Source organism: Epinephelus moara, chromosome 3 (assembly GCF_006386435.1).
Source record: "Epinephelus moara isolate mb chromosome 3, YSFRI_EMoa_1.0, whole genome shotgun sequence".
In the NCBI taxonomy this organism is placed as follows: domain Eukaryota; kingdom Metazoa; phylum Chordata; class Actinopteri; order Perciformes; family Serranidae; genus Epinephelus; species Epinephelus moara.
The window spans coordinates 25,656,591-25,679,698 of record NC_065508.1 but is presented as its reverse complement, the minus strand read 5'-3'; the positions used below and the strand labels follow the sequence as shown (position 1 = coordinate 25,679,698).

The 23,108-nt window shown below is 42.3% G+C and overlaps 1 protein-coding gene across 1 annotated transcript in view; it reads right to left on the bottom strand.

Annotated features, from left to right (window-relative positions):
* The window catches only part of gabrb4 (gamma-aminobutyric acid type A receptor subunit beta4), a 344,554-nt gene that overhangs the window by 107,827 nt on the left and 213,619 nt on the right, over window positions 1-23,108 (bottom strand). The gene's annotated exons all lie outside the window — the stretch shown is intronic.

Genomic DNA, 23,108 nt, shown 5'->3' with positions numbered 1-23,108 from the left:
CATGGAGCTCTGTGGGAATTGACTTTTCACTTTAAGTTGTGGAGCCAGCCTCAAGTGGCCATTAGTGGAAATGCAGTTTTTGGCATTTTTGCATCGGCTCCATTTTTCAGCCTCGGAGGTTGCCCCTTGGATTCCAACCATGATTGTGGCACAAAAAACAGGTATTTTTAGCTTTAAATATTTTTTCCTAACCATTACCAAATGGTTTTAGTGCCTAAACCATACCACAGGTTGACCACAGCATTGTTGAAACGTAAAGAAATGTAAAGTCTCAATGTATCTGCTAATAATAACATAGAAATGTGGTGCCATGCTATTGTTCCGGGGGCCCCAAAAACAAACGCCCATTGCTCTAATGTCCCGTTTCTCCAAAAATACTCACCTCTTGCAGTTAGTGTCCCGGTGGTATCTCAGTCACCGATCCAGGGTGTTCTTCAGCAACCTGTCCCTGCTTTTCCAGCAACGTTTGTGCCACCAGATGTGGGTCATTTAAAGCCAACACATAATCCTTTCCTTATCATAACCAAGTGGTTTTTGTGCCTAAACCTAACCACACAATCACCACAGTGTTGTTGACAACTGTAACCCGTGGTTTACAGAATTGTAAAATGCTAACATTTTCTCTGTTGGTTTGGTTGTTTAGCTGCAGGGCTTGTGTATTTTCGGAGAAACAGAACTTCCGAGCAATGGGCATTTGGTTTTTGGAATAATGAGCTGTCGGAGAAACGGGCTCTCTGTCCACTGGGACATATTTCGGACTAATGGGGCTTTGGAATTTTGGTTTTGTCAAAACCAGTCCACATAAATGTGACATATTTAGGGTTTGCAGAAACCTGCAATGCCAACATTTTGCTCTGGCAACAGGGTTTCTGAAAACCCAAGCACTCTGTGATTTTGCTTTCATTTCTTTTCTGTCAAAATAACGTCAGAAATCAAAATGAGAGAGAATTTCAAACGGGCACGGATAAATATAATCACATCATGTTTACATTCACTTGACAATGAATTAAAGCTATTATTAGAAATCAACAAACATCAGCTAGAGTCAGTCAGGATATACCACAGGTTGGGCTCACATGGGATCAGTCAATTCATAATTGTGATGTCAGACCGATGCATCAGCCCACTGTGTTACGTTTTTGAGCCACATTCATCCAGGTTAATTAAAAAGAGATGGACTTCAGCAATCCCCTCGTCACACAGCAGGACGACCTGTGGTCAAGTATAATTACACAGCTGTAAGCAGATCATAATTGGATAATAATTTTTTTAGTAATTCCTTTTGGGATCCAATCCTCCGCTGGGATTTTTTAATTGATGAGATAGCTCACAGCTGCCAAGAAGTTACAAGATTAGGTGACTATCATAGCTTATCACACAGGCACAGAGAAGTAAGTCATAAAGCAAATTAGTGGGAGGCTCTGTGACTTTGTCAGGCAGGTACGTGAAGAGATATTATCTTATTTGCTAAATGAGCCATGGATGGACACTATCATTTTTTATAGCAAGACATTACACGCCAGGCTTCACAGTGACATGCAGGTAAGATATTAAAGGTGCATTTCTCAGGCTTTTTTTTTCAATCTAAAGTCTTAATGTTTCTAATTATCAACAAAGATTTTTGACACTAAAATTTGAAGGTCCGTGACAAAGATGTTTTGTCTCTCATTAAATCAGTTCTGACAGTGTGCAGAAATATCTTTTCTTTCATAAGACATACGATTTGAAAATCTAAAGGGGATAATAACTTGTTTTAAGTTTTATAACTAAGTGTCTGTGTGCCTAAACCACACGTTAACCATAGCGTTGTTGAAACAAAATGAAATGGAAAGTCTCAAGGAATCTGCTACATATTAAAGAAGACAATAAAGCCCCCACAAAATACCATTGTGTGTCTTGTGTGTGATTTATCGTGGCTTCATAAGGATAGAAGAAATCTCCGCTTGTCGCTAGGCTAATTTAAACAATGTAAAATGCCGTAGGCTTTAGCTAATAACATTAGCATGTTGTATTTGTTTAGAAAACATGTTTAGTATAAGACAGTTGTTTTGTCAGTGAACCTTGTGAGTTGTAATGGAGCCTAATTTTGTGACGTTACCTTTGTTAAATGTTGCTGTGTCCCTGGCTTCATATGAGTAGAGGAAAAGTCCGCTAGCTGCTAGGCTAAGTTATGCAATGTAAAATGCCTTAGGCTTGTGCTAAAAACATTAGCATGTTGTATTTGTGGGAAAAATGTGTCCAGTAAAAGACGAATGCTTTGTCTGTGAATCTTGCGCGTTATAGTGAAGCTCATTTGTGTACTTGCATTTGAAAGTGTTGCTATTAAGCCATGTTTAATGTGTGTTTATTGTGTGTTTTGAATCAACTAAACTTTACAGCACTTCACAGAAATCCTACCGCCTACCAGTGTTTTGGAGGCGTAACTGCAGAGTGACACAGACACACATGTCAAGTGCACAGGCTACAGTGTTGGCTCTGCATAAATCCCGCTTAACTTACAAATGTAACATATCCCTTGTTTGCAGAAATTTACAATGCCTACTTTTATTCGGGTGATTGGGTTAAATGTAAAGGTACACACTCACTTCAAGGAAACAGAATTGAGGGAAGAGAAGTACATTAATAATATGACATTTCGACACATTCTCACTTTGACCTCGTCACATATCAATGCCTGTGCATGGACTTTCCACGTTGACATATGACATATAAGGTACCCTAGGTGCCGTGTCAACTTTGTGTGTATTGGAAATGTACAGTTTGCATACAGTCTCTTTCAAAATAAATGTACTACACTGGTACAACACCTGAATTTATGTTTTTTGCCTTCAACAACAAACACACATGGCTACATTTAGCCAACACACTTATGTGGTTAGGTTTAGGCTACTAAAGCACTCAGACTGAAGGTAACAACATCCAACTTCCAGCAGTGTAATTAAATTGCAGTACTTTTTTCAATAATGATTAATACAATTTAAGTAATAATATTACATCCATCCATCCATCTATTTTCAACTACTTATCCAAAGCCGGGTCACTGGAGCAGCAGGCTGAGCAAAGTACTCCAGATGTCCCTCTCCCCAGCAATCTTTTCTAGCTCCCACTGGGGGACCCCAAGGAGTTCCCAGGCCAGACAAGATATGTGGGACATGCCTGGAACACCTCTAACAGGAGGCACCCAGGAGGATCCTGATCAGATGCCCGAACCACCTCAACTGACTCCTTTCAACACAAAGGAGCAGCGGCCTTACTCCGAGCTCCCTCCGGTTGTCCAAGCTCCTCACCCTATCTCTAAGGCTGAGCCCAGCCACCCTATGGAGGAAACTCATTTCAGCTGCTTGTATCTGCAACCTCATTCTTTTGGTCACTACCCAGAGCTCATGACCATAGGTGAGGGTTGGGATTCAGTAAATCGAAAGCTTTGCCTTCGGGCTCAGCTCTCTCTTCTCTCACTAATATTACAGTTACCCAAAAAATAAATGAAAATATGATGAGGTAATATACAGTAACAGAAAGATAGGTACTTCTTTCGAGAACAAAATGGCTCATGATGCCGGTCAGTTGCTCCTAACACTGTCCTCCATCTTGAACAGGTGAAAATGGAAGTAAGCAGCAGGGAGGAAATATCTTGAGATTCCAATGAACAGGAAGGTTCACTTCCAAAACAGAGAGGAAATCTCAGCACCTGGTGAGTTGTGTTGATTCACTTGTATTGATCAATAATCCTATCAACCCACCACAGATATATTATGGTCATTTTGTGCGATGGGGCAGTAAAATCTTACTTATTACCCCTTTACAGTAATGTAGAGCTGTTATTTATTGCAGACATTATTTAGCCTGATATTCGCTTTTGAATCAGCTGCAGTTGTGTGCTGACCTTGAGCCTCTGTGTTATCACCTCCCGTCTCTCATTATAAATATCTGGACGTGTGGCACGCAATCCTGAAATTAACATAAATTTACTTTTCAACGAAAATGTATTCCCTAAATTAATAAAGCTGGAGAATTCAAATAAAACGGTGACAATGTTCTACTGAAATGAAATGTCAGTGAAATTGATGGCTTATATTTCAGTCGGTGTAAAAGCTATCTAGCTCTTTTTATGTAGCTGGTCTGTAGCATCTGGAAGAAAAAGTGCTGTCTCTGCAGTTTTTTCTGCCTCACCGAAGCAGTCGGTACATTTATTATATGTAAAGGATACGTCTTTTAAATATGCGTGTGCCAACATTATTTTCTGAATTTATATCTACACTATTAAGTGCTAAATGAGAACTCACACAGGGAACAGAGCAATACACACACACACCCCAGATCCTAAAAAGACAATATGTTCTTCTATATTTTTTATTTCTTGATTTGTGCGGGCCTTTGAGTTCAGCTTTCACTATCATTTCACTGTCACGTCACTTAATGATTTCTGACTGATACTGAAATGTACTGTATGCACACTCACCAGCCACTTTATTAGGTACACCTTCTAGTACTGGGTTGGACCCCTTTTGCTTTCAAAACTGCCTTAATTCTTCGTGGTACAGATTCAACAAGGTGCTGGAAACATTCCTCAGAGATTTTGGTCCATATTGACATGATAGCTTCACTTTTTCAGCTGCACATCCATGATGAGAATCTCCCGTTCCACCACATCCCAAAGGTGCTCTATTGGACTGAGATGTGGTGACTGTGGAGGCCACTGGAGTACAGTGAACTCATTGTCATGTTCAAGAAACCAGATTGAGATGATTTGAGCTTTGTGACATGGTGCGTTATCCTGCTGGAAGTAGCCATCAGAAGATGGGTACACTGTGGTCATAAAGAGATGGACACGGTCAGCAACAATTCTCAGGTAGGCTGTGGTGTTTAAACCATGCTCAGTTGGTACTAAGGAGCCCAAAGTGTGCCAAGAAAATATCCCCCACACCATTACACCACCACCACCAGCCTGAACCGTTGATACAAGGCAGGATGGATCCATGCTTTCGTGTTTCATGTTTCATGTTTTTGATGGCCGGTATTGACTATGACTATGTTTTGAGGGGTCACACACCAAAAAAGGTTGAGAACTGTTGTGACTTGGTTAATTGCTTTTAATGAAACAATAAATCACAGCATCATCATGTCACTGTAATTCTGCAGACAGTGCTGCTTGCTGACCTTCAAACTCTTGTTTAAACCCCAAAAAACAATCACAGCTGATCTGCCAGCATGCCAATCTCTGTCAATGCATCCACTTCTGTTGACACACCTACTAGTTTCTGCTTAAAATGCCTGTGTGTCTGGGGTGCAGCTAGCTGAAGGTTCGGTGGGGAAAATCCACCAGAATATGAAGCTATAGTCACATCTCAGTCTATAGTACAATCTCTGCCTTCATGTGCTTTCATGTTGCCTGGCTGACCTCTACGTTGGTGCTCCTCCCCTGATGGCTAGGAGATGCCAACATCTTCCCTTCTCCATTACAATTATGCCAGTTTTTCCTGGCTTTGCAAGCAAGCTAAACCCATCCTTGGGAGTAGTTAAGCCTTCCTTGGCTGAGATTTTGATGAGACGAAGACTCTGAAGCCTCCTACAGAAACCATGCAGGCTAACTATTTGGCCCCTCAAGGCCAACCGTCTGGCAGCAGGCAAGCCCACGCTTCTGAGGAAGACCTTTGCAGCTCTTTAGCCGCTCAGCTGGACAGATAAATTACTGTGCCCACACACTCAGAGCCAGAACAATAAGCTTAGGCACTGCACTCCAGACCTGCTTCTGCACATTGTTACTGGCTGACCTGTACCAAAGGTCTGTCACAGGAGAGGGACACTGAGCCCTGGATGGCCATTGTGATCCAGGACGTGTTTAATGTAATAATTTTTAATGGGTGAGGGAGTAGCAGAGACAGTGGTGGGACACTGTTGTAGATGGCTTATGTATAATAACCACCAGCATTGTGTCTTGTGGAGTGCATTGGAGTCAAGAGCACTATTCAGTCAAGCCATGGACAAAGTCCCGAACAGATATGATGACCTGGGGGCCACCCATCAAGATTGGATGTTGAATTAATCACGATCAAAATTTAGTTGGCCATCCTTAGCTGCCAAAACAAGCAGGATTATATGAATGTGTTTCATTGTGCTACTACTGTAAGTGATGTGAACAACACATTTTTACTCAGACCTTCTTAAGTGTTGTCGTTTGGGTGCGTTGGTTGTTGACGTTCTGGGACGCCATGTCAAGGTCTGCCTATTACATGCATTGTCTTCTTTCAAAATACACTTCCGTTTTCACAGGAAATGTACTGTTCACACACAGTTTCTTTAAAAACTAGAAAAGCACTCAGAGAGTGCAGACCTCCGCCAAGTAGGTGATATTCCCTCCCCCTCTGCATCAGATTTATGACTATTTTCACCGTCTTTAGAAATTGGAATTGCTGCTGAGGCTGTCAGACGATAGGCTTTATTTATTATTTTATCCACTTTGCTTCAACCGATCACCACCAAAATTTTATTATCTGCCTTTCCTGAAAATTTCATCAAAATCCGTTCATAACTTTTTGAGTTATTTTACAGACAAACAAACAAACAGACAAACAAACAGACAAACAGACCAGCGCCGGCGAAAACATAACCTCCTTGGCGGTGGTAATAAAAGCACTATGTCGGTACATCACTGCAAATTGACATTTTTTTCCTTTAACTAACGTACGTGGTCGGGTTTAGGCGACAAAAGCACATGGTTGGCTTTAGGAAAAAAGACCAGGGTTCGGATTTATAATCTTGCGGGATGCGAACACCACACAAAGCCGATGTTTGTTGTACCCATCCACCGCCCACCCTACATGGACTTTCGTTCTTTTCCTGCTGCATTTCCCCAATGTCTGACGCCGAAAGTTACTGCCTAAGCATCACATTTTGCAGGCAACGTGACAAGATTTCTGTATCAGAAGTGTTCTTGTTTGTTTTTGTAGTCCGAGTAGTAGAGTAGGAGCGTAAAAGAGGCAGAACATAGGCCAAAATGCAATGTTAGAACCCACTGAACATCATTTGACAAGGATTAAGCTTTTCATTAGCTTTTTTTTTTTTTTTTTTTTAACCTATATCTGTATTCAAATGCAGATAGCTGTTTATAGAGCATCATGACCAAATTGCCAGAAAAAATGTTGGACCTGTACATTTCTGCAAACCTCAGATACGCTACCCTGGAAATCCAGAGTTCTCACGAGAGCACAATTTGAATTTGCTCAGTGAGTCACTCTGGCAATCAGTAATGATGCTCATTACCTATGCCCATGAAACCGAGCTGCACCAATCACATCTGTGTATCTGATATAGGCGGTAAACATTGCAAGATGGCTACGGATGAACACCAGTTGTTTGAAACGGCTTTGGCCGCTACAATGAACGAGTTAGACTTGGCTTTTTCTCTAAAAGAGGAACAGAAGACGGCGCTCAAGTCTTTCCTTTGCAAGAAGGACGTTTTTGCTGTTTTGCCGACCGGATACCGCAAGAGTCTAATCTACCAGTTAGCTCCGCTGGTAGCTAAGCGTATACGTCACCCCGTGTATTGTTCTGATTGGTCGTAGTGTTATCCAGTTGCCTGCAGTGATATTTTAAAATGCATGCTTGGTGCCGCCCCTCGAGTTGGGCCATTTTCATTACTCATGGCCAGACCCTAAATCTTTCTAGATTTGGGTCTGGATTTCCAGGCTACAGATACGTTACATTTCTATGTAACTATGTGTCAAATGCATTTCAACAATGGTGTGGTTAACATGTGGTTAGCTTTAGGCACAAAACCACTTGGTTATGATCAGGTTTGGGCTTATAAAACCCAGTTTTCGTGGCACAATCCTGTCGAATCTCGATCAGATGTCTGCAGCTTTGTAGGCACCTCGCCAAGGTGTCATGCCATCCACTATACCCTCCACCTCCAGATGATAGCTCATATACATGTAGTCAGACCTAAATCACTTTAGAAATGTTGATATAATACATATCTATGAAAAGTATAAATGTAACATAATCCTGGTTTGCAGAAACATATATTGCCAACACTTCTTGTGGTGACTGGCTTGTACTGCCTCAAGTTGCCAGTGGAACTCTAAACAGTGTCCAGCTCACATAAGAGGAAGTTTTTGTTCGGATATCCAATATCAGGATATCTGCCTGCTACACCGGACCCTACAAAACAAAATCATCATCAAAACTATTTATCCAAACGTCAAAAGTCTCTCTGAAATCATCCTCATATTGACGACCACATAACATAGAAGCCATAACAACACCTGGTACAGTTAGGACAGTGGGGCTTTTATGCATGTATAGGAATAAATGTCACCGTTATCAGCAAGTGCAGTCCCTTATGCCACTATCTTAAATCACACAGGTAGTAGACCACTGTGGTGTACTATAATATGCTGCATCTCTCTCAGATTTCAGCTGTGTGATCCCATCAGCAGCAGGAATGGCACAGGTGTCACTTTCAAAGTGGAAATCCCCCATGCTGGAAAAACAGGAGATCAGAATAGTTTTCCTGGCAGGAATACAGTGCTGATAATTCCAGTGCCAAAAACAAATTTGTCTGGAGTTTTACATCAAATATAAAAACAGATCTAGAGAAACTCTTTTGACATGTAGTGGTGACAGCAGATGCCTCCTTCACTCACTGTGTCACTGTGCCTGTAAGATGGTCTGTGAATGGCCTTGGTCAGTGGACCACAGTGCACTCCAGATGAATTATTTGGGAGTGCTTTAACACATCTTCACAAGGAGAGCTCTCTTACCTGGCCAACACATCTGGTCGTGTACTGGCAATGGATGCAGCAGAGCGCAAATTAAAAACATGCAAGGACACGTTTTTTTTCCCTATCATACAAGCTATTGACTCAGTGATGGCCACTCATATCCCAGAAGTGATGAATTTACAACCAGATGCCCTCTCCAACCAAAATCCTACCAGCAGAGAGGAGACTGGATCCACAAGCATGGCTACAAATCTATTCAATATACAGTGCCCCTTCCTCTTGTCATTTCTTTTACATTGCTCATATAAGCAGTGTGACTGGATGGCATCCATACAATTCAGATCCCTATATATGAGACAAACCACTAAAGCACATCATAAGGCTCATGGAATCACAATCCAAGTATCCAGATCCAACACTTAATCTATCCTGGCATAATTGGATGATAGAACTTGCAGTGAAACAACTGAGGCCAGCATCATCTGCCCATTTGAAACGATGCTAACTATGCCAACAGCTCTCGTGTTTGACAGCAACATATGCGTAGTTGTAGTGGCATTTTGCCACTTTCAATTCTGTTATCGACACTTTTTTTATAGATTTTGTGCTGTGTTCTGTCTCTGTTTGTCAGCATAGATAATGAATGGGATGCTGTCACTTTGCAGCGATCGCCCTTACTAATAGAGTTAAGGCATTTTGAAACTGCTAACTTTTGCAAGACATATTTTGTTTTGACAGGCTGAGAAAGGCAGTGTGTGTGACTATAGAGGTTAGTGCATTTATCTTTTGAATGCAGGAAAAAAATGTCTGGATTTAGCCTGGAATTTTAATGTGAATCAAAGTATAATATTACATGTTCTTGAAAATATGAAACAGGGTGTGAAATGACCTGAGGTCAATGTTGTTTCAGTCGCAAGCAATCATGAACCACTGTACTGTTCACGGCTCATTGGCCTCACTGATTGTGATGAGATCAATAAGTGGATACACTGGGTGAGGGAGCGGCTACATGTCCCCTCTTTTCCTTAAAAACTGCACCATCTGACCACAGTAATGGCAATAATAAATAATTAAATCAATAATATAATATGCCTTGTCTTGCTGACCATTAGCCAGTTTATACAACAACATAATTCACATGAAAGTATTGGCATGTCCCAAATCCTACATTTTAATTCTGTACAGTACATGCTCTAAACATTATGTTTTCATTGTCAAGTCATTATGCTGTTTTATTGGTTAGTACTACAGCACTGAGCATTCTGCCACACGTTTGTATATAATCAAAATCAGCTTAGTATTAGTAATGAAGTAAAGAACTGGGACATGCCATTTGTCTGTACGGTATGCTAACTTTATATTAGCTTTAACTCCCAGCATAAGCAGTGTGGCACTACTTCACCAAAGTCAGTTGGTGGAGAGAGGGATGTGTATGGTGCAAAATGGTTTTACCAGTTTGTATCCTAATGGCCAGTAAGGCTGAAGATACAGAGTACAATCTCAATGTAGAATTTATTTATAAAATACATATCAAAAATACACATATCAAAAATAAATATTTATGGCCAAAAAAAAAGACAATACTGATCGAGAGATCAAGTGTTACATGGTTAAAATAAACTTTGTGTGGCTGTCCTCCAAGAGGCCAAGAGATAACATAATGTCGCTGTCCGATGAAAAACACGTATCTCCACTTTTGACGATTTTGAGTGTCCATAATATTCCCTAGCAACTGTTAGCGTTGGGTATCCAAATGACAAATGGAAAGACATTTTATTACTTCATCTATTCAACACACATCTCCATTGGGTCTCAGATGTGTACATCAAAGCGTGTAGAAAGTCAAAATTGTCAAAAGTGGAGATACGTGTTTTTCATCGGACAGCGACGAAAATGAATTCATGACCTGAGATAAAAAACAAAACTTTATTTGAGTGATGGGAATTTTATCTGGTAAAAACCCTCACTTTCCTGGAGCCTTTCAGAAAGAAACAGCAGAGTATCATCTGCATCGCAAAACAAAAAGCAATTACACGTTATAAACTAACAAAATTCCCTGCCTTCCATCAAATTCATGCTCTGTGGTGTACCATTACGTAACCACTGCATTCCAAAGCTACACCAAGAATAACCACAGACTCTGTACGAGCAGCTTGGATAAGAGGACATTCAGATCTAAGGTACAAACAAAACTACGCACATTTGTTTCATTAACATTTTTAACGGTATTTTTTGTGTATGTCTACTGGATGCTACATGTAAACACTTTGACTTCATAAATAAGATTTAGTGGCATCTACTGGTGAGGATTGCAGATTGCAACCAGCTGAAATTTCTCCCAAAAGCCAAGTGTAAACACACCAGCGCCACCGCGACACAGCGCGTCATGTGACACGTCAAGTGCCACCCCCAGCACACACCGGATGCATCGCACTGCAGCTCATCAACAGATGACCACACAAAGTTATTACGACTTTTACCAAAAGATCAGTGCCTCTTCCACCTCTGCGTCGATCTTTTATTCTAGAAGTTTACTGTTATCATGAAAACTTCACACATATTTACAAAGAATAAAAAAGGCACGAATAAAAAAAGATAATAAATATTCAACAATTACAACAAGTACAGAGTTTAAACAACACAAATACAAAATATAAGCAACATTAAGTGTAAAAAATACAAAAATACTACTGAGCTTTCCTAGCACAATCAGAATCAACATTTTTTGTTTTTTATTTAATTTAACCATAGGTTGGCTGAGCTGCGGTATCTTTTAGAGATGCCCAGCATACAATCACACACAGTCACAGCAGGCAGCACCAAAGTACAGCCAGAATGTAATGCATTGGCCACCATCTCCACTGGAGCAACTCGGGGTCAAACGCCTTGCTTGAGGGCACCTCATTGGGTGACTTGTAAGACATTTCCAAAAGCATCCCTGCAGAGGTACGCATGCATAATCATGTTCTTGTATATCTGGAATATATTTTGTTAAATATCTGAAATTTGTTTTCATTCATGCTCGTCTTCCTTGAGGCACCTATTTTTTCCTACAATTGTGTAGACTTTGTTCTGGCCCTGGTGATCCACATCAGGCAGACTCCCAACAGGAACAGCTGCGGAGCCCACTCTAGGGGAAAGGAGGTGTGTGTGTGTGCCTGTTTCTGTTTGTGTGTGTGCGTCTTTATGTCTGTGTGCATGTGTCTGTTTGTGTGGTGGGGTTCAGCCAGGGGACCTGAGCCATCTGAAAGCAGCTGCGCTACACTTCTAGAGAGGTGGCCTCACATAAATGGGAACAAAGTAATCAGGTATAAGCAGGACATACTGTATTAGTTTGATATGTCTGTTCATCAGTGTCTGAGAAATGAAAAAAAAGAGGATATTATTTAAATACAATGCAAACTGCATAACATTATTAAAATTAACATGGCAAGCATCTGACTCAATCAGCTGATAACTGATTTATGCCATAATTAAGCTTACAATGCAAATACTATAATCACAGTCAATATTACAAATAAGCACATGACTGACTTGTTTTCTCTCGCTCTCTCTGAGATGGTCAGTGTTGAATTAAGCGCACTTGAAGCCTGATTATGCATTCTTCCGTAATGCAGCCTTCAGTGGCCACTAATTTAGAAACAGAATCTTCCCCAGGGCTTTTTCTGCTTTACTTGGTATATATGGATTCCCATATAGATGATTCACCTCGTCCACCAAAGGCACGGGGCTGTGAACTCATGGCCAGGTCCTGGTTTGGACCTCCATATTTCTCCTGGCAGGCCACGCTTTCACACTAAACCAACCCAGAAAGCAGTGGTCATTACTGCAGGCGAGCCGAGGCCTTCTCTTGTGGTGTCAAACCAAATGTAAACTAATCTGTCAACCTAAATGTGCACAGCTCAGTATTCTGCATGTCTAAGAGACCCGAGGGAAGAAACTCATATACTGTACAGCATCAAGCTAAGACAAGACCGGAGCCGACTAAAGGGCCTGGAAAGCAAATGGATCGTGCAGCATGAGAGAGAAGAGAGAGACAGAGATTTGGAGGAAATTGCAAAGTGCAGGTTGTGGTTTTAGGGAAGGTTTGGGTAAAAATCTTTGATTATTTTGGTCAACCATATTGAAGATTGTGATTTGACAACACTTTAAAAAAACAATTCTTTTATTCCTTATTCCGAAAAAAAATCCAGAGACGCAATTTTTTGCGTCTTTGCATCAAAACATTTTTTCCACCTGTGGCGGACTTGTCCAACCATGCAAACACAGCCTCCCTCATTCCTTCCATTTCATTCCTTCAACCACTCTCATGAAAAAGTCAATTATGCCATATTCGTAATAATACAGCAACCTGCAGATATCCAAGTCTTTCATAATGTTTAAAGCTGCTTTCACCGCACAGTTACCGCCCTGAAAACTGCCAGCTTGCAAGAGCAATTTACCAAAAGAAGCAAAGTATTTTTTGAAGGGCTGCTGCCGTTACGGTGCACGACTGCAATGACAGGCAGTGGTTTCCAAATGGTCTAGCCACGGGGTCCAGATAATACATTCAGTGTCATACTTGCATTTGGCCATGTCGTCGAGCTAGTTTGCTGTCTCTGTTAAGTAGCTGTCCATTAGTTACTCACGTTACAGCAGGAAATGGCACTTTAAAATAAAAGCTCTGTGCCAGAAATTCACTGTACTGCAAGATAAAGTGTGTTTTTTACAAAGTTAACACGTTCATGAGTCACTTGCGGTCCATTCAGAATGGACCCATGACCCACTTTTGGACCGCGCCCACCAGTTGGGAACCGCTGCTTTAGTGCACACTGGAGGAACTGCAAGGAATCCCTGACACTGCCAAAGATTTCCACATATAAAAATTGGTAAATTTACCAGTCTGGTTGTCCCTTAAATTTGATAGTGCCGTAACTCTGGGTACTCAGACACCAACATCATCAGTTCCCCCATTTTGTTGTCTTCCTGCTTCCATCATGACTGCTGTTTGATCAATCAAAGCCAGGTGGAAAATGCCAGAAGTTCAACATGGTAAACTCAGCACGGCACAGCAAAATATGTGCATGTACACGTGGGCGGAAACCACTTCATACCCTCAACCGCCGTATTGGAAACTGCTTCCCCTTTGCGCCGCATCCCTCATTGAAATGACTGGAGGTGGTGAGTTGTTGTGCTGTGGTGTGAAAGCATCTTAAAAGTTGGGGTCTCTCACCTTCCAACCAGAAATGTGGGCTTTTCTTTTTGGGCATGTAACTCTACCCTAGCCTTGCAAACTGTTGTTGTGTTGGTTTGTGTACAACACACAGAGTTGACTGTCAACAGGCAAGAGGTCATGTGTTGCACAATATCCTGTATCTTCATTGGTAAATGCAGCACTCAAATAAAAGACCTAATCTGAAATATCCAAATGCAATATGCTGTTTACATGACCTGTATCAAACTCAGAATATTGTCATATTTGCATTAATAGTGGAATCTTTGTATGCATGTGAACATGATAAATGTGTACTATATTTTTTCATTTGCATCGTATTAGTCATAATACAATAATAATCACACTTGTGGCCTACTTCTCTCATTTTTTAAATATTTTTTGAAATGTGTGAAATATGGCGAGCATCACCTGTCCCTTGGGTATCCCATGGTTATTTGTGTGTGAAGATCCAGTGTAGGTGTGTAAAATGTGGCACATTTGTGCCTTCTGATCTCATCTGACAGAGCTGAGAAAAAATGGTGGTGACAAAACAGTGCTGATTTGTGCAGATGTGGACTGTCCTGAGGGAGCCCTTTTGCGCACGCGCTTCATTGATTTCCTAACTGAGGGTAACAGTGGAACCAGAGGTCAGACCCCAGTGCCCTTGCACAGATATTCACCCTTTTAGGGAAATAGGATGTACACAGTAAGCGGGCAACAAAGTGTATTATCACATTGCCCACACGTCACCACTCACGCCTAATGGTATCCTGTGTTGTGTGCCTGTGTGAATAAACAGCCTTTAAGATGAAATCATGACGAGGACATTTTAGAATCAGACGCTGTAGCTGGATGTGATTCCAATCAGTAACCCTTGACATCCTCTGGTTCGTCTAGTGGTCCAGCAAAGCTATTGCTTCTTTTCTGGTAAAGAGCATTAGGAGCCACTACATCATTCGTCCCACACTGTCAGCCCAGAAGTGGCGTGCGACTCTCTCGCTGCACATTCATCATGCCATTACCGCTCAGGGATAGCAAGCAAGGCCAAGGAATGAAAAAGAAGAAAACATATAATTTTAATGGCATTTGGAATTGATTTCAGTTGTCAATGCCACAACATCAAGTATTGTTCATTAGACCAGTAGTTTCATATCATGGCGTATTCCATCATTGTCATTCCTCCGCTCAAAATCATCAATCTGTTTGTCAACTTGCGTAAAAGGCTTACACTTTTCTCCATTCAGCATATTGGTTTCATCCCAGAAATACTGTATGTGCAAATTACACAAACTGTTTAAAATAGATCTCTGCTACATAATAAATGCAGCAATTTCATAAACTTTTATTAACATTTCTGCTTAGAAGATGTGTTTTTTTGTTTGGGTAAAGCTGCAAACTGCTGACGTGCCCTCTTGTCCTGCTATTGTAAGTGCTCTTGTACAATCAGAACCTAAAAGTCATGATTGATTTATGAATCTACTTCCTTTTGCCCGGAGGTATTGATAGACCACTCGTCTCACCGCATCTCATTCCCAGTATTGATTGCGCTGTATTTCAGGGTGGGGGGCTGTGACCTTAGATACTGTTGTGGATTGCCTGACTGTCACTCACTTCACGTCAAGGGTCACACGCAGCCCTCACACAACCCACTATATACCAGCATAAGATCACTCCTTCTATCTTTTATGTAGAGCACTCACTCTGATTATCAACAGTGTACTCTTTGGACTGATTCTTTCTCTTCCACTAAATGTGGAACATTGAAAATCAAGATGTATCTATGTCTGTGTAAATAAATGTACAACTAATCAGCCCCGCCAACAATTCAACCAACCCCCTGTGAATTCCACATGACCTCGCAATTTTGTCCAATCGCTGCAACTTTTCACATGTTTGACCAATGATCATCCTATCCCACCAGTCACCAAACTCACTTCCTTGTTTCTGGTTGTGAAGCATGCACCAAGGAATGCCGCTCAGCCTTGCGTCCAATTTTTCCAGTGGCCACTGGCAGTAAATAAGCAAAACCCAGGGTGGGGGAACGCTTCTGTGCAGAGTTTGCATGTTCTCCCCATGTCAGTGTGGGTTTTCTCTGGGTACTCCAGCTTCCTCCCACAGTCCAAAGACATGCAGGTTAATTGGTGACTCAAAATTTCCCGTAGGTGTGAATGTGAGTGTGAATGGTTGTCTGTCTCTATGTGTCAGCCCTGTGATAGGCTGGTGACCTGTCCAGGGTGTACCCTGCCTCTTGCCCAATGTCAGCTAGGATAGGCTCCAGCCCCCCCCGCGACCCTCAAGAGGATAAGTTGAGAAAAGCGATTTAAAAATCTGTGATGTCATCACTACATCAAGTCTATGAGTCAAGTGGGAACTAGGATGGGACCAGTGACAGAAACCAGACTGCACATATTCAGCGGACCACATAGAAGTGGAAGTACACCCGGAAGCTAGAAACCTTTTTTTGGCATATGCACCAGGCGAGCAATCCCACTGGACTGAACAGGAGCCATCTAGGGCTCTGGAATTTAATTATGAGTACACATGTTGCGAAGACACGACAAACACATGTCACATTTACCAACAAAAAACGAACGTCAAGGCAATTCTTTGATGTTCTGCTTGAAAGTAGGGGTTAACCATTTTGCACTGCATGCAACACTGTGGTGGATGTAGCTATCATGATCTCACTCGTTGGTTTGTGGACTTTCATTGATGATGTTGCCATCATAGTTTTTTGGAGTCAGAAATAACCATATTTGGACGAGAGGGTGGAGCTGTAAAGGAGCGAGAGGTGGGTCTGACACAAAGACTGTCGCAAAGCCTTGCAGACAGTCTGTCTCTCAGGCAGTCCTGCCCTTAAACATGCCAAACTTTAAGCCTTGATTAAATGTAAACGTAATGTAATGTTTGTACCAGGCTGTAAAAATGTTTACTTCTGCTGTAAAGTTGGCCATTTTAACATGGGGGTCTATAGGGATTGACTCACTTCTGGAACCAGCCTCAAGTGGCCATTAGGGGAACTGCAGTTTTTGGCACTACCACGTTAGCTTCATTTTTCAGCCCCAGAGGACGCCTCTTGAGTGGGGCACAAATTCTTTTCTATTGCAAAACACACCCTGAGACTGAAAACATGTGGACAACAGACAAGACAAATCAACATGACAGAGGTAGCTGCATCCAGATCTATTGCACGTGCTTAAAGAATCAAGGTGAGTGAGACTGAATATGCATGGTTAGTGGTAATGTTAGTGTGGTATAAATCACAAAGTGAGTGAGGCGTGCTTGCCTGTGTGCATGACGTTGTAGTGAGTGATGAAAAAATTGTTTAGAAATAAAAAGTCTAAAAAAAACCCTGTTTAAACATGGTGTGAGAGTTTTATTCCGCCTTTCTAAGTAAGGTTACTTAGATCGCCCAGACACACTGTGGTTTTAATCTCATTGGAACAAACTGACTTAAGTTTTTGATGAAACAAACAACAACAAAAAAAAAACCCCAAAAAACTATTTTTGCAATTTTCACCTGCTCCCAAATTTTAATTGCAAAAAACATTGCAACATGCATCACAATTTTTTTGAAAAGCTGCCCTGAAATCAGGCATTTACGGCCGCAACAATCCCCCAGAAGATCCTGCAAAATCCTGGAGCGACTCTTGTAAATAAATAGCTCTTGATATGATGAAAAACAAAACATACAGACTTAGGTTATGCCAATAAAACTAAACTATTCTCACGAATGAAATCAGCTGTAAAATCCAATCCGACCTCCTCCACATGGAGACAAAGCTGACGGAAAAATACTCCTTTAAACCAGCACCTATAGTCTGTGTCATATATAGCGCTCTGTATGTGCTCTAATCACATGTTAATATGCCTATTTATAAATGCCTCCTGTGTGTTTACATGTGTTGGTGTGTGTGCAGCAGGTTCCATGTGTTTTGCATAATGGAATCAGCTTGAAATATCGCACGTTTGGACTATTTGTGCCTCAGTTTATGTTTGCGTTGGCATGCGTGGGACAGCTCTGGAAGTGTGACAGGTGAAGCCTCCACCTGGCCCTGCTGGGTCCACCTGCTCCCATGCTGGCAGGTGACACAGAGGGGGCTGACTGTTGCCATAGGGAATGGGCGGACCGGTGAAAGGATTTCTTTTTGGGGCAATCTGGACGACCATGGGTGAGCACTTAGTTCCTCAGGGCTACTGGCATCTGTCGGCGTTTGTGGACTGGCACAAAAGGCAACACATAATTAACTTCATTATCTCACCTGGCATTGTTAGTTCGGGTGCGAGCATATTCTTTCATCCTTTAACGGCGTGCCGGCTGTATTAAACATGAGGCTGTGCATCAGTCTGCTGTTTGCCTCTGTGGTGTATTTCTGTCTCCTGCTTATGTTTCATTGGAGCGCCTCCTCAGAAGCCCCCACCCCCTTCATGTTGGTACCATTATAGCTCCTATGACTGTACTTCTCCCTATGTGTGTTTTTTTTGTGCATCTATATGCCACTGAACACACAAGCTCCCACTGACAGCATATGTTTGTGCTGCCTGGCCACGTGACGAGAAGGAATCCTGCATGTGGAACTGACTGCATGTCCTGTTTCTCAAACAGACAGCCAGCTACAATGGTTGAAAGTATTTTTGATGAAGCGATGACTAATGGCTGGGAAATCCGTGATGGGATAATGCGGATGCTGGTTTGTTTGTGCTGCTTAATTTAGTGCACACGCTGACAGGATTTCAAATGGCGTCATGAATTTCATTTGAGTTTGAATAAAGAAAACATAGCTCTAACTGGACTTAAAAAACACCGCTGCATCTACCATCAAAGGATCTGATATTTAATTATATTTAATCTCCAGGTACATGTAAAAAGCATAGTGAACTCAAAGATGAATGTCCTTTAGTAATCAAGTCATAAACAAGGCCAGTAGTACAGCATGTGTTTCAAAAGAGGGTGCCATACTGCAGTTATTGACTGGGGAAGATGCCAGTGAATTTGCATTTCTCAGCAGGATTCAGTAAACGGGGGAAAAAATGGGGAAACCCCCTTGAACCGAACAAAGCCCACAGAGATTTTTGGTCTCATGAAAGTAGGCCTCGCAGTGGTAGCAAAACGAACGGCATCCAAACTGTGTCTCATGAGTGAGGCGTGGGTTAGTACAGAATTACTCTACAACAGCACGCCCATTGGTTCAGAGAGGAAAAGACAGCTCAATCCGCTCCTGGGGGGGAGGGGGCTGCTGAGGGGTGGACAGCGTGGAGAGAGATGAGGATGCGGGAGAGGAAGCATGCATGCACGGGGAAAAAGACCTCCGTGGAGCATGTGGAGAGGCAATGCCGTGAAATACGGACCTGAGCATATCTGATAATAAGATAAGAGCAACAAAAGGAATGTAACACGGAAGAAAAAGCTATATTAGACAATGAATGCTTGCAATATAGTTGCCATGGAGATGAGCAAGTCTCCCAAGCCTCGTCATTTCTCTGACTCCTCCCGTGTACGCTGGGATAAAAATAGACATGGGCAGAGAACAAAGAGCTATTTAAAAAAAAAAAGAGAGAGAGAGAGACAAGATGAGTGAAGAAAAAAGGTTGTGGAAAAATTGGGACATGTGTATAGAAGTGTGTGTGCGTGTGTGTGTGTGTGTGTGTGTCTGTCTGTCTCTGTGTGTGTTTGATTCGAGAATGAAATGGTGTGAAGGAACCGTGCAACCACGCCACTCTGTCAAATGGTGGAGCAGAGTGAGTGATAGACAGAGCCTGCTTGTCTGGGCGAGGAAATCCCATCATTACCATTTGTCACTATTAAAGCAACAGAGGAACAATGTGATGCTGGCTTTGTCTTTGCCAGCCACGATGACCACACGTACAGTAGTACAGCATTCTCTTAGGTGCTTTTTTCTCTTCTGCCACTATTATTACTATAATTATTAATATCATAATCGTTATAACAACTGTTATCATCATCAAAATCATGAACAGTAGTGGTCGTACCATCAATTTCTGATTAACAGCTCTGTTAAATATGTAACACTTTTTAAGTAAGCCTTTAAAGGGAAACGTCAGTGTTTTTGAACCTGGACCCTATTTTCCTATCTTTTTGTCTCCAAGTGACTAACGGAGACGACAGTTTTGGAAATTGGTCTTGTATTGACAGAGACTGAGAAGCAGGCGACAATGTAATCCCTACAGGCAATTGTACACGGTCACGAGCACAATTTACATTAAACATGCTTGTTTTTGCCACTGACGGGGTCACATTGCTATTCTAACTGTCTGACAGCATTATGCATTATGCTTTTGCAAATCTGAACTGTTTGTTGGTGTGTATAAACCATCATATTCTCACTCCTACCTTGTCACATATGGACGTTTGGTCATGGACCTTTCATGTGCGTGCATGTGTGTGTGTTGACATTCTGGGACACCGTGTCAAGTTCTACTTGTTGCATGAATTGTCTTCTTTCAAAATACACTTCAGTTTTCACAGGAAATGTACCGTTTACATACAGTGTCTTTCAAAATAAATGTTGGTACAATACTGCGAATTGAGGTTTTTTCCCTCAACAACAACCGCATGTGGTTAGATTTAGGAAAAAAGAACAGGGTTTGGCTTTATAATCTTACGTGATGTGAACACCGCTCTCCTGGCTGAAAGTCCGTGTTTGTTGGACCCATCCCCTAGGGTCCAACAAATCAATGCCAGATCTTCTTCCTCTGTGCCATAGAGCTCTATTGTTGCGCCAGAAAACCATTGAAAACACATTAATGTCACTGTCACAACACATTCTCACTCCAACCTCAGCACATATCGAAGTGTGGTCACAGACTTTCTACGTCAAGACACGATGTGCAAGGTATCTCGGATGCATTGGTTGCTGACTTTTTGGGACGCCGTGTCAAGTTCTGCCTGTTACATGCATTGTCTGATTTCAAAAATACACTTCTGTTTTATACAGGAAATGTACAGTTTGCTAGTCTCTTTCAGAATAAACGTGCTACGTCAGTACAGCACTGTGAATTGACATTTTTCTTCTTCAACAACAGACACGTGGTTACTTTTTGCCAACACACGCACATGGTTAGGTTTAGAAAAAAAGAACAGGGTTTGGCTTTATAATCTTACGTGATGTGAACACCGCTCTCCCTGATGAAAGTCGGTGTTTGATGGACCCATCCACCACCACTCCTGCGCTCCCCACTTGGACTTTCGCCACCTCAACTTTCATTCTTGTCCCGCCGTGTTTCCCCCGATGCTGCTGGATGCCATTAAACTATCACAGCGACTGGTCATGTATCATGCCGACATTAAAGGCAGGCTTTTTTTGTTGCTGTCTGACGCCGTAAGTCACTCCCCACACGCTGGATTTCAACAACTTCGGAGTGAGACCAAGTTGTATAAACAAGTCTTTCTCAAGTTCACAAGTTTCTCTCTAGGGTCCTTTCCATAATGTTGTCAGACACTTCTAATATTAATCTGAGCCTGTCAGTGGCTAAAACAAGCACTTTCAATGGACATAAAATTCCTGATGCACAATTGCCCATCAGGATGACACTGGTGCAGGAATACAGGGTACTGGTATGCTGCTACAAGCCATCCGGTCCTTAAATACATGTATGTATTACCAAAGCAAGAGCTGTGTCCGCATACTTGGCACAAAGTCAAACACGTTCTCAGTGGGTGTTGGCCTCTGCCAGAGTTGTCCCTTATCTCCAATTCTGCTTGAGATATTCATGGACAGGATCTCAAGGTGCAGCCGGGGGGAGGAAGGGGTCTGGTTTGGTGACCTCAGAATTGCATTTCTGCTTATTGCAGATGATGTAGTTCTGTTGGCTTCATCACACTGTGACCTCCAGCACACACTGGGGCAGTTTGCAGCCAGGCGTGAAGCAGTCGGGATGAGAGTCAGCACCTCCAAGTCTGTGGCCGTGGTTTTCTGCTGGAAAACAGTGGATTGCCCCCTCCAGGTTAAGAAGGTTACTGCCTCAAGCGAAGGAGTTGTTCAAGTATCCCGGGGTCTTATTCACGAGTGAGGGTAGTATGGAGCATAAGATGGATCGGCGGTCTGCAGTGATGCGCTGTGCCGGACAGTCGTGGTGAAGAGAGAGCTGAGTCAAAAGGCAAAGCTCTTGATTAACTGGTCCATCTACCTCCCAACCCTCACCTATGGTCATGAGCTCTGGGTAGCGACCGAAAGAATGTTGCGGATACAAGCGGCCTAAATTAGTTTCCTTAGAAGGGTGGCTGGGCTCAGCCTTAGAGATAGGGTGAGGAGCATCCGGAGGGAGCTCGGAGTAGAGACACTGCTCCTTTGTGCCGAAAGGGTTAGTTGAGGTGGTTCGGGCATCTGATCAGGATGCCTACTGAGCGCCTCCTGTTAGAGGTGTTCTGGGCAGGTCACACGCTAGAGTGATAACATATCTCTTGTCTGGCTTGGGAACATCTTGGGGTTTTCCAGGAGGAGCTGGAAAGCGTTGCTGGGGAGAGGGAGGTCTGGAATGCTTTGCTTGGCCTGCTGCCCCCGCAACCTGGCATCGGATAAGTGGCTGAAGATGGATGGATGAATGGATAACATCGCAGCCTCTTTCTGCGCTGCATCTGAAGCACCTTCTCTCAATACTGGACCAATGTCAAAAACTCTTGTCTTCAGTTTTTACCTTACTTTTAATTTTGTGTTGTAAAAAAAAAAAGATGTGCTTCTGCCCATTGCTGTGTCCTTATTCCACACTACACACAGATTCTTCACAGATTTTGATTATGCAGCAAGTTCACAAGAAAAAAGTGACAAAATGAAACACACTCAAAGCAGACGGTATGAAGACTCAATCTGGTCGATTGCAGAATGTGTTGTTATTGCACAGTACTCTCCCACAATGCAATGCACAAAGGAAATGGAGGAGCTGCTCACAGCTGTGGAAACAGTAATATATCAGCATATAGGCCTATAGATAGTATGTGTGTTTGTGTGTGTGTGTGTGTGTGTGTGGGGCGGTGTATTTGTCTGAGTTCCTGTTCTCTGCTTTTATTTTTATTTTTTCTGTGTTCAGGACGTTCCTTTGCACAGCATGCAGGTGAGGGTGGGTAGCGACAAAGTGTTGGACACTGTGCTGAACCCCCCCCCCCCCACAAATATAGCAAGGTGGGAAGCCAAGCCGACAACACCGGGGTTAGCTTTTGTGTTCACTTTCGCAGG